This window comes from Cherax quadricarinatus, chromosome 4 (assembly GCF_038502225.1).
Source record: "Cherax quadricarinatus isolate ZL_2023a chromosome 4, ASM3850222v1, whole genome shotgun sequence".
NCBI lineage: Eukaryota > Metazoa > Arthropoda > Malacostraca > Decapoda > Parastacidae > Cherax > Cherax quadricarinatus.
Window position 1 is genome coordinate 61,248,849 of NC_091295.1, and position 17,299 is coordinate 61,266,147.

Below are 17,299 nucleotides of genomic sequence, written 5' to 3' on the forward strand. Positions count from 1 at the left end.
CTGTCTTGGCTGGAAATTTTCAGCACGCTATTTACATCCCCTTTATTTATTCCTGTTTTCCATTTATACACCTCGATCATATCCACCCTAATTCTACGCATTTCGAGAGAGTGCAGATTCAGGGCCCTCAGTCTAACCTCATAGGGAAGATTTCTGATACATGGGATCATCTTTGTCATCCTCCTCTGTATGTTTTCCAGATCATTTATATCCATTCTGTAATACGGTGACCAGAACTGAGCAGCATAGTCTAAGTGAGGCCTAACCAAGGATATATAGAGTTGAAGAACAACCTGAGGACTTCTATTATTTATACTTCTAGATATGAAGCCAAGAATTCTGTTAGCTTTATTGCGAACACTAATGCACTGTTGTCTTGGTTTTAAATTACTGCTAACCAGAACTCCTAAATCCTTTTCGCAATCAGTAGTATTAAGATCTACTTTATTTAGTTTATATGTGGCATGGCTATTTACCTGTCCAACATTTAGAACTTTGCATTTGTCAGTATTAAACTGCATCTGCCACTTCTCCGACAATTGCATCAGTCTATTCAAATCATCCTGGAGTGCTCTAGTGTCCTCATTAGAATGAATTGGATAGCCTATTTTGGTATCATCAGCAAATTTGCTTATGTCGCTATTTATTCCCTCATCTATGTCGTTTATGTAAATTGTGAACAACAACGGGCCCAACACTGACCCCTAAGGAACACCGCTTGTGACGTGCCCCCATTCTGATTTCTCCCCATTCATGGAAACTCTCTGCTGTCTATTTGTCAGCCATGCCTCTACCCAGGAAAAAATTTCTCCTCATATTCCGTGTGCCTTAAGTTTCCTCAATAGCCTCTGGTGTGGAACTCTATCGAAAGCCTTACTGAAGTCCATATACACAATATCATATTCATTACCATGATCTACCTCCTCAAACACCTTAGTGAAAAAAGTTAGAAAATTCGTAAGACAGGAACGCCCCTTTGTAAAACCGTGTTGAGATTCATTAATCAATCTGTGCCTGTCAAGATGGCTACGAATTGCTTTGGCAATTATTGATTCCATAAATTTTCCCACTATGGAGGTAAGGCTTATTGGGCTATAGTTCGAAGCCAAGGACCTGTCACCTGCCTTGTAAATAGGTATTACATTTGCCATTTTCCACTTATCAGGCACTATGCCAGTTTGTAGTGATATGTTAAAAAGATTAGCCAAAGGTATGCTAAGTTCCTCTTTACATTCCTTTAACACCCTTAAAAACAGTTCATCAGGGCCTGGGGATTTGTTAGGTTTTAGTTTCTCTATTTGTCTGAGGACCATGTCACTAGTTACCGCAATCGTGCATAGTTTATTATCATCCGGTTCCACGTAATCTATTATTTCAGGAATATCGCTAGTATTTTCCTGGGTGAAAACTGAGAGGAAGTAAGTATTGAGAATTTCACACATATCCTTTTCAATGTCAGTGATCTGACCAGAGTTACTCTGGTCAGATCACTGAGAGTGATAAGGATATATCACTGACAGTGATAAGGATATATCACTGACAGTGATAAGGATATATCACTGACAGTGATAAGGATACATGACAGTGACAAGGATATATAGAGTTGAAGAACAACCTGAGGACTTCTATTATTTATACTTCTAGTTATGAAGCCAAGAATTCTGTTAGCTTTATTGCGAACACTAATGCATTGTTGTCTTGGTTTTAGATTACTGCTAACCAGAACTCCTAAATCCTTTTCGCAATCAATAGTTTTAAGATCTACATTATTTTGTTTATATGTTTCATGGTTATTTAACTGTCCAACATTTAGAACTTTGCATTTTGTCAATATTAAACTGCATCTGCCACTTCTCCGACCTGCATATTTTGACCACCTTTTATAACCCCCTTAGGCAGATGGAGGTCGAAATATATTGACCAATCTCTTGAGTTTCTGTCTCCATGTGGGTTATTATTGAGCACTGAGAAGTGTTCATTACACTTTAGTTATTCATGTGTCTAAGTCTTCTAGGTTGCTTATTGACTATGTTTTCCATAACATGAGATGCTTGTATGATAAAAAAAAAAAGCAATAATAAGCGGTGGGAACATTAATGAGAATTTTTCGTGATGACTCTGGCGGAGACAGAGCTGTGTGTTGCTGAGGCAGGGAGACAGCTGTGTGTTGCTGAGGCAGGGAGACAGCTGTGTGTTGCTGAGGCAGGGAGACAGCTGTGTGTTGCTGAGGCAGGGAGACAGCTGTGTGTTGCTGAGGCAGGGAAACAGCTGTGTGTTGCTGAGGCAGGGAGACAGCTGTGTGTTGCAGTGGCAGGGAGACAGCTGTGTGTTGCTGAGGCAGGGAGACAGCTGTGTGCTGCTGTGGCAGGGAGACAGCTGTGTGCTGCTGTGGCAGGGAGACAGCTGTGTGCTGCTGTGGCAGGGAGACAGCTGTGTGCTGCTGTGGCAGGGAGACAGCTGTGTGCTGCTGTGGCAGGGAGACAGCTGTGTGCTGCTGTGGCAGGGAGACAGTTGTGTGTTGCTGTGGCAGGGAGATAGAGCAGAGTGTTGCCGTTCCTGGAACTGCAGCTTATCGAGCTGGGGTAATAGATTTTGCTTCCCTATATACACATATATACTGAAAAACCTGTTCTATGCTTATTCTCATTCTTCCTTCTCTCTCTCTCTCTCTCTCTCTCTCTCTCCCTCCCCAGTGTAGGTGAAATTGTTTTAAAATATTTGTGTGTGTGTGTGTGTGTGTGTGTGTGTGTTATAAATTTGTTATCAGTTTATAATTAAAGGAAATATGATATGTTCGATTTTTTATTATCAATATTGTTATTACTATTATTATAATTATTATTCATTTTTATTTACACACCGACAATCACACACACCATGTATGTTAGGCCCATGATGGCGTTTGCAGCACCAGAGTGAAACCCACACCTAGTCAAGAAATTGGAGAAAGTTCATAGATGGGCACACAAGTACACTCACGCACACACACAGATGGAAACGCATACTCATACAGACGGAAACACATATACACCGACGGACGGACGGACACACACAAACACACACACACACCTGCACGCACGAGCTAAGCTACATGCATAGGCCCTGACAGACCACGGCGGTGCTCAGGAAAAGCTGCAATGGAGGCAACTAAATCGACTCAGGGGATGCAAAGATAAATGCAGTGCGAGAATGAAAGGGAGAGGTCAGTCTTTGTGTATGGGCTCCAGAAAGTTTAAGGGGAAACTCATGAAGCAAGAAGACGGGGGAGAAAAAAAAAAGATTGAAAGCATCATAAAAGGAATAGGAGAGGATGACATGACCCAGCTGGCAAATTTTCTGAGAATAGGGAGCTTTGCAAGAGAAAAAAACGGCCAGCCAAATGATTTTCAAGGCAGAACCGGCTCGAGACAGGATCCTGCAGGAGAAGGCACGACTAAGGGATATATGGGCATCCTGGAGGGTGTACCACGACTGCAACAGAACCCAAGAAGAAATGCAGAAACTGAAAAAGAGGGTACAAAGATGCAAGGAGGAAAGAAAGGCAAACACGGAGATGGGCAGGAGATCCCAGACCCAGGAGGAAGAGCAAACACAACTTCCCTCAGAGCCACTTAAAGAAGGTCCTCAACCACGACAACCCCAAATAATCTTACCCAAAACCCACACTCCATACCCACTGCCCCCACTCCCCTCAACACAAACTCCACCTTCACAGAAACTCCCTATAGTTCCCTGCCAGGCCTCCCACTCCCTCAGCTCCAACCTATTCCCCAGACCACAGTCTGGGGAATATGTTACTCTGTTCGCATTTGGTATACAAATGCGGATGGAATAACAAATAAATGTGAGGATAGGCATTAAAGAATCAACGAGACGTCCCAAGACATCATAGCAATCACAGAAATGAAACTCTCCAGGATAACAGACACAATTTTCCCGCCTGGATATCAGATCCTGAAGAAAGACAGAGGTAGCAGAGGGGGAGGAGGATGAGCACTGCTCATTAAAAACCGATAGGGATATGAGGACATGGAAGGAATGGACAGAATGGGCAAAAAGGACTACATTTAAGGAACAATTCAGCCTGGGGGCCCTATGGTGGCAATTGCAGTGATGTACAATCTGTCACAGAACAGCAGGAGGGCAAGAGAAGAATGTGAAGAGAGCAACAGAGCAATGGTGGACACACTAGCCGAGGTGGCCAGAAGAACTCACATGGGTAGAGCAAAGTTACTAGTTATGGGTGATTTCAATCACAAAAGGATTGACTAGGGAAATCTGGAGCCACATAGGGGTCCCAAAACATGGAGAGCCAAGATAATGGATGTGGTACTAGAAAACCTCATGCATCAACATATTAGGGACATTACCAGAGAGAGAGGCGAGTATGAACCAGCAAGACTGGACGCCGTATTCATCTTGAGTAGCTTGGACATAGAGGGCATCAAATATGAAAGGCCCCTCAGAGGGTAACAGGGGCAGGATGGGAAAAACCCAACTACAAGAGGTTCGGTGGGAAAGAGAATTGGTAGGAAAATCAGTAAACGAAATGGACTATGTGACAACAAAATGCAAGGAGGCAGAGATGTTTGTCCCAAGGGCAACATAAATAATGGGAAGACCAGAACGAGTCCTTAGTTCACCCAAAGGTGTATAGAGGCAAAAAAAATAAACTGTGTGCGCTAGCGAATGGAAAAAGTACACACACACACATTGGAACAGATAAGGTGGACAGAGACCGGATGTTCAAGAGAGGGGACACAGAAACAAGGGGTCACAATTGGAAGCTGAAGACTCAGACGAGTCAAAGGGATGTTAGGAATTATTTCTTCAGTCATAGAGTTGTCAGGAAGTGGAATAGTCTAGCAAGTGTTGTAGTGGAGGCAGGAACCATACATAGCTTTAAGATGAGGTATGATAAAGCTCATGGAGCAGGGAGAGAGAGGACCTAGTAGCATCCAGTGAAGAGGCGGGGCCAGGAGCCGAGTATCGACCCCTGCAACCACAATTAGGTGAGTACACACAAATCAGAAGTTAAGGTAGAGACAAGGATAGATCGACAGCCGATTCTTGGATTATAGAAAGCATTTTACACGAGAATAATTCACAAATTTGAGGGGCAAACAGTGATGCAAGGTATAGTAATACAGTGGTTCAAAAAATACCTAACAAACAGAGAACAGAGAGATGGAAAGGGCAGATATTCCGAAATTGTTGAAGTAGTAACAAGTGGGGTTCCCCAAGAATGAGTTCCTGGACCATTATTATTTTTGAAATACATAGATGGCCTATTATAATGATTGAATCATGTGTATCATTGTTGGATGAGGACGTAAAACTAATGAGAAGAATAAAAACGGAAGAGGTTTGAGAGAATGTCTACAGGAAAATTCAGGCAAACTACATGAATTTTCAAACAAGTGGCTACAGAAGCTTAATTCATGTGAGAACAAGGTCTTGAATTCAAATTGGGGGTGGAGAGAGACAACCAGACACAAATACAGCCTCAGGGTGAAAACTGTAAATATCATTCAACCGAGAAGCATCTCTGAGTGCACAATACTCTCAGAAATAGATTGAGGATCACACATATAACATAACATCTACAGCATTAGTGAGGTAACCATTCTCAGAACTGCCTTTAAAAGAAGAATCTTTAGGACTCTGATTTCAGCATAATTTATGAATTTTAGCACGATTTACAGTGTGTAGTAGAACATACATTTATTTATTATTTTTTTTATTATCACACTGGCCGATTCCCACCGAGGCAGGTTGGCCCGAAAAAGAAAAACTTTCACCATCATTCACTCCATCACTGTCTTGCCAGAAGGGTGCTTTACACTACAGTTTTTAAACTGCAACATTAACACCCCTCCTTCAGAGTGCAGGCACTGTACTTCCCATCTCCAGGATTGAAGTCCGGCCTGCCGGTTTCCCTGAACCCCTTCATAAATGTTACTTTGCTCACACTCCAACAGCACGTCAAGTATTAAAAACCATTTGTCTATATTCATTCCTATCAAACACGCTCACGCATGCCTGCTGAAGTCCAAGCCCCTCGCACACAAAACCTAATTTACCCCCTCCCTCCAACCTTTCCTAGGCCGACCCCTACCCCGCCTTCCTTCCACTACAGACTGATACACTCTTGAAGTCATTCTGTTTCGCTCCATTCTCTCTACATGTCCGAACCACCGCAACAACCCTTCCTCAGCCCTCTGGACAACAGTTTTGGTAATCCCGCACCTCCTCCTAACTTCCAAACTACGAATTCTATGCATTATATTCACACCACACATTGCCCTCAGACATGACATCTCCACTGCCTCCAGCCTTCTCCTCGCTGCAACATTCATCACCCATGCTTCACACCCATATAAGAGCGTTGGTAAAACTATTCTCTCATACATTCCCCTCTTTGCCTCCAAGGACAAAGTTCTTTGTCTCCACAGACTCCTAAGTGCACCACTCACTCTTTTCCCCTCATCAATTCTATGATTCACCTCATCTTTCATAGACCCATCCGCTGACACGTCCACTCCCAAATATCTGAATACATTCACCTCCTCCATACTCTCTCCCTCCAATCTGATATCCAATCTTTCATCACCTAATCTTTTTATCCTCATAACCTTACTCTTTCCTGTATTCACTTTTAATTTTCTTCTTTTGCATACCCTACCAAATTCATCCACCAATCTCTGCAACTTCTCTTCAGAATCTCCCAAGAGCACAGTGTCATCAGCAAAGAGCAACTGTGACAACTCCCACTTTATGTGTGATTCTTTATCTTTTAACTTCACGCCTCTTGCCAAGACCCTCGCATTTACTTCTCTTACAACCCCATCTATAAATATTTAAACAACCACGGTGACATCACACATCCTTGTCTAAGGCATACTTTTACTGGGAAATAATTTCCCTCTTTCCAACATACTCTAACTTGAGCCTCACTATCCTCGTAAAAACTCTTCACTGCTTTCAGTAACCTACCTCCTACACCATACACCTGCAACATCTGCCACATTGCCCCCCTATCCACCCTGTCATACGCCTTTTCCAAATCCATAAATGCCACAAAGACCTCTTTAGCCTTATCTAAATACTGTTCACTAGGTACCCTACCTTCTTCCATACATTTATTAAATAATTGCACCAACCACTCCAAAACTATATCCCCACCTGCTTTTAACATTTCTATCTTTATCCCATCAATCCCTGCTGCCTTACCCCCTTTCATTTTACCTACTGCCTCACGAACTTCCCCCACACTCACAACTGGCTCTTCCTCAATCCTACAAGATGTTATTCCTCCTTGCCCTATACACGAAATCACAGCTTCCCTGTCTTCATCAACATTTAACAATTCCTCAAAATATTCCCTCCATCGTCCCAATACCTCTAACTCTCCATTTAATAACTCTCCTCTCCTATTTTTAACTGACAAATCCTTTTGTTCTCTAGGCTTCCTTAACTTGTTAATCTCACTCCAAAAATTTTTCTTATTTTCAACAAAATTTGTTGATAACATCTCACCTACTCTCTCATTTGTTCTCTTTTTACATTGCTTCACCACTCTCTTAACCTCTCTCTTTTTCTCCATATACTCTTCCCTCCTTGCATCACTTCTACTTTGTAAAAGCTTCTCATATGCTAACTTTTTCTCCCTTACTACTCTCTTTACATTATCATTCCACGAATCGCTCCTCTCCCCTCCCGCACCCACCTTCCTGTAACCACAAACTTCTGCTGAACACTCCAACACTACATGTTTAAACCTACCCCATACCTCTTCGACCCCATTGCCTATGCTCTCATTAGCCCATCTATCCTCCAATAGCTGTTTATATCTTACCCTAACTGCTTCCTCTTTTAGTTTATAAACCTTCACCTCTCTCTTCCCTGATGCTTCTATTCTCCTTGTATCCCATCTACCTTTTACTCTCAGTGTAGCTACAACTAGAAAGTGATCTGATATATCTATGGCCCCTCTATAAACATGTACATCCTGAAGTCTACTCAACAGTCTTATCTACCAATACATAATCCAACAAACTACTGTCATTTCGCCCTATATCATATCTTGTATACTTATTTATCCTCTTTTTCTTAAAATATGTATTACCTATAACTAAACCCCATTCTATACAAAGTTCAATCAAAGGGCTCCCATTTTCATTTACACCTGGCACCCTAAACTTACCTACAACACCCTCTCTAAAAGTTTCTCCTACTTTAGCATTCAGGTCCCTTACCACAATTACTCTCTCACTTGGTTCAAAGGCTCCTATACATTCACTTAACATCTCCCAAAATCTCTCTCTCTCCTCTACAATCCTTTCTTCTCCAGGTGCATACACGCTTATTATGACCCACTTTTCGCATCCAACCTTTACTTTAATCCATATAATTCTTGAATTTACACATTCATATTCTCTTTTCTCCTTCCATAACTGATCCTTCAACATTACTGCTACCCCTTCCTTTGCTCTAACTCTCTCAGATACTCCAGATTTAACCCCATTTATTTCCCCCCACCGAAACTCCCCTACCCCCTTCAGCTTTGTTTCGCTTAGGGCCAGGACATCCAACTTCTTTTCATTCATAACATCAGCAATCATCTGTTTCTTGTCACCCGCACTACATCCACGCACATTCAAGCATCCCAGTTTTATAAGGTTTTTCTTCTCTTTTTTAGTAAATGTCTACAGGAGAAGGGGTTACTAGCCCATTGCTCCCGGCATTTTAGTCGCCTCATACGACACGCATGGCTTACGGAGGAAAAATTCTTTTCCACTTCCCCATGGACAATAGAAGAAATGAAGAACAACAAGAGCTATTTAGAGAAAAGAGAAAAACCTAGATGTATATATATATGCATGTGCGTGTCTGAAGTGTGACCAAAGTGTAAGTAGGAGTAGCAAGATATCTCTGTTATCTAGCATGTTTATGAAACAGAAAAAGAAACCAGCAATCCTACCATCATTCAAACAGGTTTCTGTTTCACAGTCATCTGGCAGGACGGTAGTACTTCCCTGGGTGGTTGCTGTCTACCAACCTACTACCAGGTGACCCAAAAGTCTCTACACATAGGAAATATTACTTATCTGTTTTTTGCCGCAGTTACCGGAGGTAACTGCATCGGGTTCATGTGTATCTTGCAAAGCGCGTTGAACTTTGCATCGCTAATGATGGACGTGTCGAAGATATTATTCATTAAAATTACTGTATAATTAAAAAAAAATCCAATTTCGCCTATGTCCAAACTTTTGGGCCACCCTGTGGCATAGTTAACAGTGTGTTGACGAGTAGTTGAATACAGCGTAGCTTACAGTAACCGAATATAATATAGCTTATTAATTTTATCTGATTATATACTTATTAACTTAAGAAGAATTTAACATGGTTTAATAATTTAAACAGAAGTTAGCATGGTATATGAGTTTTAACTGAACATAGAGTTGTTTATCTTAGAATACATCCCTTTCATCTCTCAGATCTCAAAGCTGATTACATAAAGGAGTTTAGCAACACAAACATACTTCCAGTCTCTGCAAAGCTTGCAAACCTAACAACTTTGAGAAATGCGAATAACGAATCAGTGCGAACGCTGTGTAAGGGTTGGTATGTGAGGCGTCGGCCTGGAACTCTCGCCTTATGGACGGCGTAGCTGAGAATGACGATTATTGAAAAAATGAACCTTGGTAAACATTAATATATTATCATAAAGGATGGCAATATTAGGATGGCTTTAGCTGTAAAAAAAATATTTTAAATGCGCAGAAACTTCCTTCGTAGCTAGAAGAGAGAAGCGTAGAGGTTAGTCACAATTCTTACTCTTGAAGCCGAGAGAGAGAGAGAGAATTATGGTGATCGGCTAAGGAAAAATAATCCTGACATCTCAAATAATAAGCCATACTTTAGAGAATTTTTTAAGGTCTTTTCGTCCGTTGTAAACCATTATGAAGTCAAGATTGTCCACGCCAAATATTTCTCCAATGAGTGGGTTGTTTGTGAAGTGTTCTAGCCATGGTACTGTGACAATTTTCAATCCTCACATTGCCAATGGAAAGATAGAATGAGACACTTATGCAGCATATGGGAATCTTTATTGAGGAAACGTTTCGCCACACAGTGGCGGTTTTCAGTACCATTTGTCACAAGAATATAGAGAAGGTTTTCACCTCATCCTCCACTTCCTCCGTCAATTTCTGACGTACGTGGCTATACTAAATTAGTACTTTTTCTTATACTAGTGTTATTCCACTGCCCTTCACAGAGCTGTGTGTACCAGTAGTTATTCTTCTGGTTACCACCAGCTCGACTAAAGCATTTACAGCTACCACTATTTCTATTTCTAGTCATTATCGACTAGATTTCTTTGCTGTCAACTGATCGCTCTGACGAAGCCACTTAACAAGCATAACAAATCCGTTGACTTAATAAGATTGCCGCATCTGTTGTATCTACAAGTATATTACGGATCATGCAGATTTTAGAGCGCGTTTAGCTAGTAGTTGAGTGACGTAACGTGTGTCTAAGGCAACGTCTTGCCCCAGTCCACCCTCACCATATCCTAATTCTAGTTGTATCCTCTTCTTACAAAATTCATGTCTAGCTAGCTCTTAAATTACTGTATTGTCTTTGCACTTATAACATTAGCAGGTAGCTTTTTAAATTGTTATAATTCTGAAGTTACATCTTCGGCCTGGTAGCTTCATCCCAGTGTTCCGGGTCATGGAGTCATTCAGCATTTCAAATTATTCTTTGTGTATGTCAAAGCCATTCATAATATTAAAGATAAGAATGAGATCTCCTGGTCTCTGCTTCTTGAGGGGGAAAAAAAAGGGTAAGTTCTTAGAATTTCTTAACAAGGTTTGCCTCTGAGTGATCGCCCGAATTTGATAGCTTTTCTCTGTATCCGTCCTAGTATATATTTATATTTTATGGAATCTAGAAACCAAAACTTGACGGCATATTCAATTTGAGGTCTAACAAGTTCATTATAGAGTTAATATGGTGTCTGGTATTTTGTGCTCCAAATACCTAGCTATGAAACCTAACTTATTGTTAGCTTTGCTGCTCACAGAGAGGCATTGCTTGTTTTTTTTAAAGGTGGCTTATAATTACTACAAGATCCTTTTCGTTTCATGTCCCGGTTAGTTTGTTAAACATTTTATTCTCATGTTCGAGTGTGTTATACCCAAAATGAAATATATTACACATGTCTACGCTGAAACTCATATTTCACGTCTGACTACAGCGCCATCCTGTCTAGATCACTTTAAATCTTCATTATTATAATCATAACTAAGCGCTAAACTCACAGCTAAAGTCACAAGGGTCATGCAGCGCTTCAGAGGGGGGTGTGCTAAGGTTTCAGTAAGCTTAATCAGAGACCAGCGAGGGTGGAGAGTATAACAAAGGTCGAGTTAGTAAGGGCAGTGAGAAGTGCTAAAGGAAGTATATCTGAATCTTTTAGCGATCTACTTTGGACGCTGCATTTTTCCCCAGTTTGGTGTCACCAGCAAAATTTCCTGTCTTCAAGGCTAATCCTACCTCGAAATCATTTATGCACATTGTGAAGAAGACTGGACCAAGAACCGAGCTTTAGCGAACTTGACGGGAAGCTTCTCAGACAAGTTTCCGCAAAGTATCACTTTCTGTTTCCTGTTTGTTTAGGCACGAAGTTTCACATACCATGTGTTTTTATTTTGTCTATCAATCATCGATGGGGTACTTTATGGAAATCCTGATATATTTTGTATATTAGGACTTTTTTGTCAGTTTTTCCATATGCAGCCGAAAAATTCAAGTTAGAAAGGCATGATATTTTGTGAAATTCATGCTGGTTTCTGGTTGTTTGGTTATTTTCCAGATAATTACAATCATGTCTCTAATAGTCTCCAATTGTTTATTTAATCTGGCTGATGGGACGATAGTTCAGGGCCCAAGTCTTGTCCCCCTTTTAAAATATAGGGGTAGGTAGAATTTTCTGATTTCCAGTCTACTGGCACTTTGCCTTTTTCAAACGATTGTTTAAATATTAAAGATTTGGCATCTAAAATCTGTAGTAAATATTGTAGGTATTTCATCCACTCTACTAGATTTTTTAACATTCAGTTTCTCCAAATACTGTATTATGTCAAGGCTGATGATTTCAATACTTAATTTGTTCTTGTAGGGCCTAAAAACAAATTATGTGATCTGGGAAAGTTGGAGTAATGTTCAACCGTAAACACGGGCCTGAAGTCCTTCTGGGGTTAAGACGCCATATTGTTGTTATTCTGTCATTGGTACTAGTTAAAGGTCCTATTGTTGATTTCGTCCTTTAGATTCTTGGACAGCATCTCAGTTTTTCTGTGTTTTCTTTTCTGAAACAGTACGTTTCAGTTCATTCACATAACCAGTCAGGCTTAGTTTCTTATATGGTTTACTATTTTGTCCAAGAACTTAATCGTCTAGAAATAAAGCCAACCTGGATGACAACATTTTGCTTTCGTGGTTATAACAATGACCATAAATTTAAAGGGGTGGACCGGTAAGGCAGCGGAAGGCCTCGGTCAGATGACCAAAAGCTCCAACGGCGGGTCATCTGACTAATACGCTAGTCAGTAAACACTTCTCCTGTTTCCTGACGAACCATACCTAACCTGACCCTACCTTCATGGGTATGTCTTCACTATTTTTTAAATTGTTTGCTGTAAATCTGCTTTACACTTATATGTTATCTGTATTTAGCAGTTCGATTCAGTGTACTTCACTAACATCTCGAGTCATCAAAGTTAGTTACCTCTGTAGTTTAGAACCGTCTTAGTGTTATTCTGAATCTCATCGTTTGTGTGTACTGTGAATGGAATGATACCGGGATCACGCTCTCCTTGCCTCTCTCCTACCTAGCAACATCGGATAAGTCCACAATGGACTGATTACTGTGTGAGAATAATAAAAATGTTGGAAGAGAGGGAGAGAACAACTGTAGTAATCACATCAAGCAATTCACGTTGGGTACACCAGGTATAAATGTTGTGAACACAGACACACGAAGACACACACATACGAATCACGCACACACACACACACACACACACACACACACACACACACACACACACACACACACACACACACACACACACACACACACACACACACACACACACACACACACAGTGAAGAAGAGGGGCCATGAACTATGTCTCGACCCCTGCAACCACAAATAGGTGAGTGAGTACACACACGAGTCAGGCCTCGACCTCCACAAACACAAGTCGGTGAGTACACAAAGTGGAGGAGTTTAAGAGCCTCTCCAAAACATAATTTTTCTTAACGAAGATATTACGAATTTTTATTAGATGAAATACTTTCTTCCTAAGTAATATGTTCAATAAATATGAAAAATGTCTTTTCAAAAATGTCAGAATTACTAAAAAAAGGAAAATAAATTGCGAATAAAAATTTCCTTACACAATTAATTTTAAAATATTGTCATTAAACCAAAAACAAAGTTAGAACAAAGAGCCTTTTAAGGGAATTATACATAATAGAAGCTGTTCCTTTAGAAAACTCTGAAGTACAGTTTTAAATACTAAAAGTTTAATACGGTGCCTTTAAGAGAAGCCATTAAAACTTAGCGTTTGATCGTCCATTATGGCTTCAGATATTTAGGAAAAGATGTTAAAAAACTAATAAAATGAAAGTAATAATGATGGATGTTGAGCGGCCACTGCAATTGTAATTAATAAAAGAAATGAAGAAGATGATGAAAGCTCCAATAATAGAATTGTAGACGTAATGCTAATAGAAATACAGGTAGCGATTATATTCCCTACTTGGACTCTGTAGGGAAAGGAAGTGGAAGAAAGTACATTAGTATTAGCAACAGTAGATGAACGGTAGCGGAGGCGGCGGCAGTGGTAGTCGTAAGAGAACAGCGGCAGAAGCGGCAGCCACACTGCCACACTAGCCACACCAACCACACTGCCGCACCAACCACACTGCCACACCCGGACACAGTGCCACACCTCACTCGACTAATTACTCATGATGTCAGTGTTTATTCTACTGATGTGCAATAATTTATTTCGTGCCAGCGTGTGAAAGTTCTATTAATGGCTGGAGAGAGTTCTAGGGAAGGCTATGGAGAGTTCTAGGGGGAGCCGGACAAAATTCTAGCTAGAATTGTTGAGATTTCTAGCGAGGGCTGCCTTGATTCTGCTTTCTAGTTTTTGTTCCACAAAATTTAAGTTGCCTCCATTTCCTTGGATCAAATTTCGTTGCCTCCCATTCCCCAGGCGCTGTCTGCCCTCTGGGGAATGGGAGGTAATGTTTCTCTCCCTCTTCTTCTCCCTCCTTCCCTTACTCCCTTCTTCCTCCCTCCCTCCCATGGGCAGTAAGGTGCCCACCGCTCTCCCAGAACTCTATTTAATGGCCAGGAATTAACAAAGGAATAGCGGGGCCTTCTGGTGTGGTAATTTATGGGTGGGTTGCCATTATCTCAGCCTCCTCCAGATTGTTCAAGACTAATGGTCAGATCCAGGAGCGTCCTCGTTGATCTTCTTGCTGGGAAAATGTACGTGTGATCCTTTGCACTCAGTCGCCTTGTTGTACTCGATTAGTTGTATTTACAGTGGTTGGTTTCTAGCTATCATTACTTACAACCAGCTCTGTTGATAAACTGGCAGTTGTACCTGCTCTTCAAACCATAAAGGTTTGCTTCCACAATGTCTAATTCGTTCCATTTACGTTCCAAAGACTCTCTAGCGTCCCTGAGACTCGTCTGCATCTTAGTCATCACATATATTCCCCACCTCCCTCTCTTCTCACATAAAATATCCTGTCTACACTGTGTAGCACTACGGGAATTTTCTATTGTGCTTCATGACTATGCCCTCTGATTCTCCTCTCTTCTCGGATTGTCAGTTTAGTTCCTTTAGTTTCTTGCGTAGCCGTTCCCCTTTAGTTCCAGTAACATTCTCGTCGCAAACATTGGGATCGCCTCGAGTTTCTCTACATATTTGATGATGTGCAGGTTCCACTCCGCCTTGCATATTCAAAAGACGAGACCTGTGGTTGTCATGAGCAATGCTTTAAAAAATTCTTTGTTCTGGTTCTTGTCATCAGTTCTTAAATCATACAGATTTGTGGTGAGACTATAATGATTGATTAATGCAGCCGGTGATATGTTCCATTTATTCCTTACTTTCAGATCAATTTTCTTGCACGATGCCTTAATTGTCTCCTCTCAGTCTCTCCTCAATTTCCGAACTTCTCTCTCCCTCCCCTCATTTCATTACTTTTCAATTATTTTCTAACTACGTGTGCATCCTGCTAAAAGTCTTCCTGAAAACTGTTCCATTTCTCTTTTTCTCTTCCCGGTTTTTATCCTTCTCATTCGTTATTCGCCATCAGTAACGGTGTTGGTTAGGATTCTACATCCTTTAATTCATCATTTATTTATCGCGAAAGCATCAAAGATCCAAATATAGATCTTTCATCCTGGTCCACCTCTGCTCACCTGCCTTCTATGCCTTAAATATTCCTCTATCTCTTGAACCTTTTTCCTGTTATTCCTACCTACTCTGTTAATCTGCACTGCACCACTGTTCCACAGTCAGATGTCTTCTATCGATCATAGAAAATAGTGTCTGCTCAACCATCTCTTTCCCGCTTTATTACCGTTCTTAGTCGTAAGGCTATTTCAAAATTCGTTACCAAACAGTGTCCATTCTAGTTACCTTTGTGTCCTTTTCTTTATAGATGTTTTACTTTCCTCCTTAATATCTGTCCTCGTTTCTTAACATCACATGCCCAGAGTTCAAAGTTTCCTATTTTCGTTTCCTATACAGGTACCGCATCGCAAGTACAGTTTTCCAGCTGCCTGGCAGTTATCTAGTTTCCATTCTTTTACAAATAATCAGTATTATTTTAGTTTAGTTGTGCCTCCTGAACAACTAGTTTGTTGTGTTCCCCATAGTCATAGGTCACAATAGGTCTTTATTAGATAACGAGGGATTGTTACATCCCCATAAAATTATTGTTTTTCTTTTTTCAAATCAGTAGAAATGCACATATATCCCCCATTCCTTTCCTCGAAACTCATGGTGTCCATGATATTCCTATGACTCTCTTCCGTCTTCAACCTTCTACTCATGCCTCTTTATTCTCGATTCTTTCCTTACAGTTGCTTCGTCCTCTTGAGTATCTTCTCTGTCTCTTTATGCCTCGTCCAGCTTTCCTCATAATGATATCTATATGGCATTTTAATAGGCATCTCCCATCACATCATGTTTGGTTTGTGAGATTCATGCTGCTGCTATTTACTCCAACAGTTTCGACCTGTGTCGTCAAAACTGTGAAATCGATGTTGGTGCTGCATATTCTGATAGTTTTCACTTACGTTGTCACGGTTTTGGGATCTATGGTGCCTGTGTAAATTATCTAAACTTATTCAGGTGACAGGCTCTCAGTTTCCTATTTTAATTAGCACAACCCTGTGTTGGAGCGCGGGATTCGCATACACGAAGTTGCGGGTTCGACCCCCTCCCAGTTTTCCTCTTAGAATTGCAACTGTGGCATTGTATAATATTAGCTGTAGTCATGTACAGTGGCTACAGTTTATAGCAACTGTGGCCACGTAAGGCTTGACAATAGTAACTGTGACCAGGAATATTAGTTACCAAACGAACTATGCCCACCTATAGAAGGTACTGCAGGAACAGTGCCCGCTTATACTGTTACTATAACAATTGTTGTCATGTACGTTGTTACTACTATAACAATCACCACCACGTACAGTGTTATTTCAATAAAAATTGTGGCCATGAATAACTCCTAATGTATCAGCTGTAGGATCATATATTTGCTATTATAACCGATTCCCCATGTGGACATTTATTTTAATTTTAATAAGAAGAATAATCCGTGATTATATGAAAAATATAGCTACGATTATTACAAAGTAGAGAAGATAAGACTTTGATATTATATAAGAACTACTATAAAGTGTGTTCTCAAACTCATTCTTTTTATCACTTTCAAGACGTTAGTCAAGTCAGTGAGTTTCCTCGAGTTACTAAATATTTATTTTACCCTACTCGTGTCCCCAATGAATTCGGTTATAAATTTAAAACAAAAAGTCTCTCTCTACTGAACGTGGCTGTGTGAGTGTGTGTGTATATGTTTTGTGAGGAATGAATGCTGTATTACGGAAGTAAATACATGCAGGTAAGCAACATTTGTTCATATTTTGGGTAACCTTCCACGCCGTCACAAGTTACTAGGTCAAATACCTTGT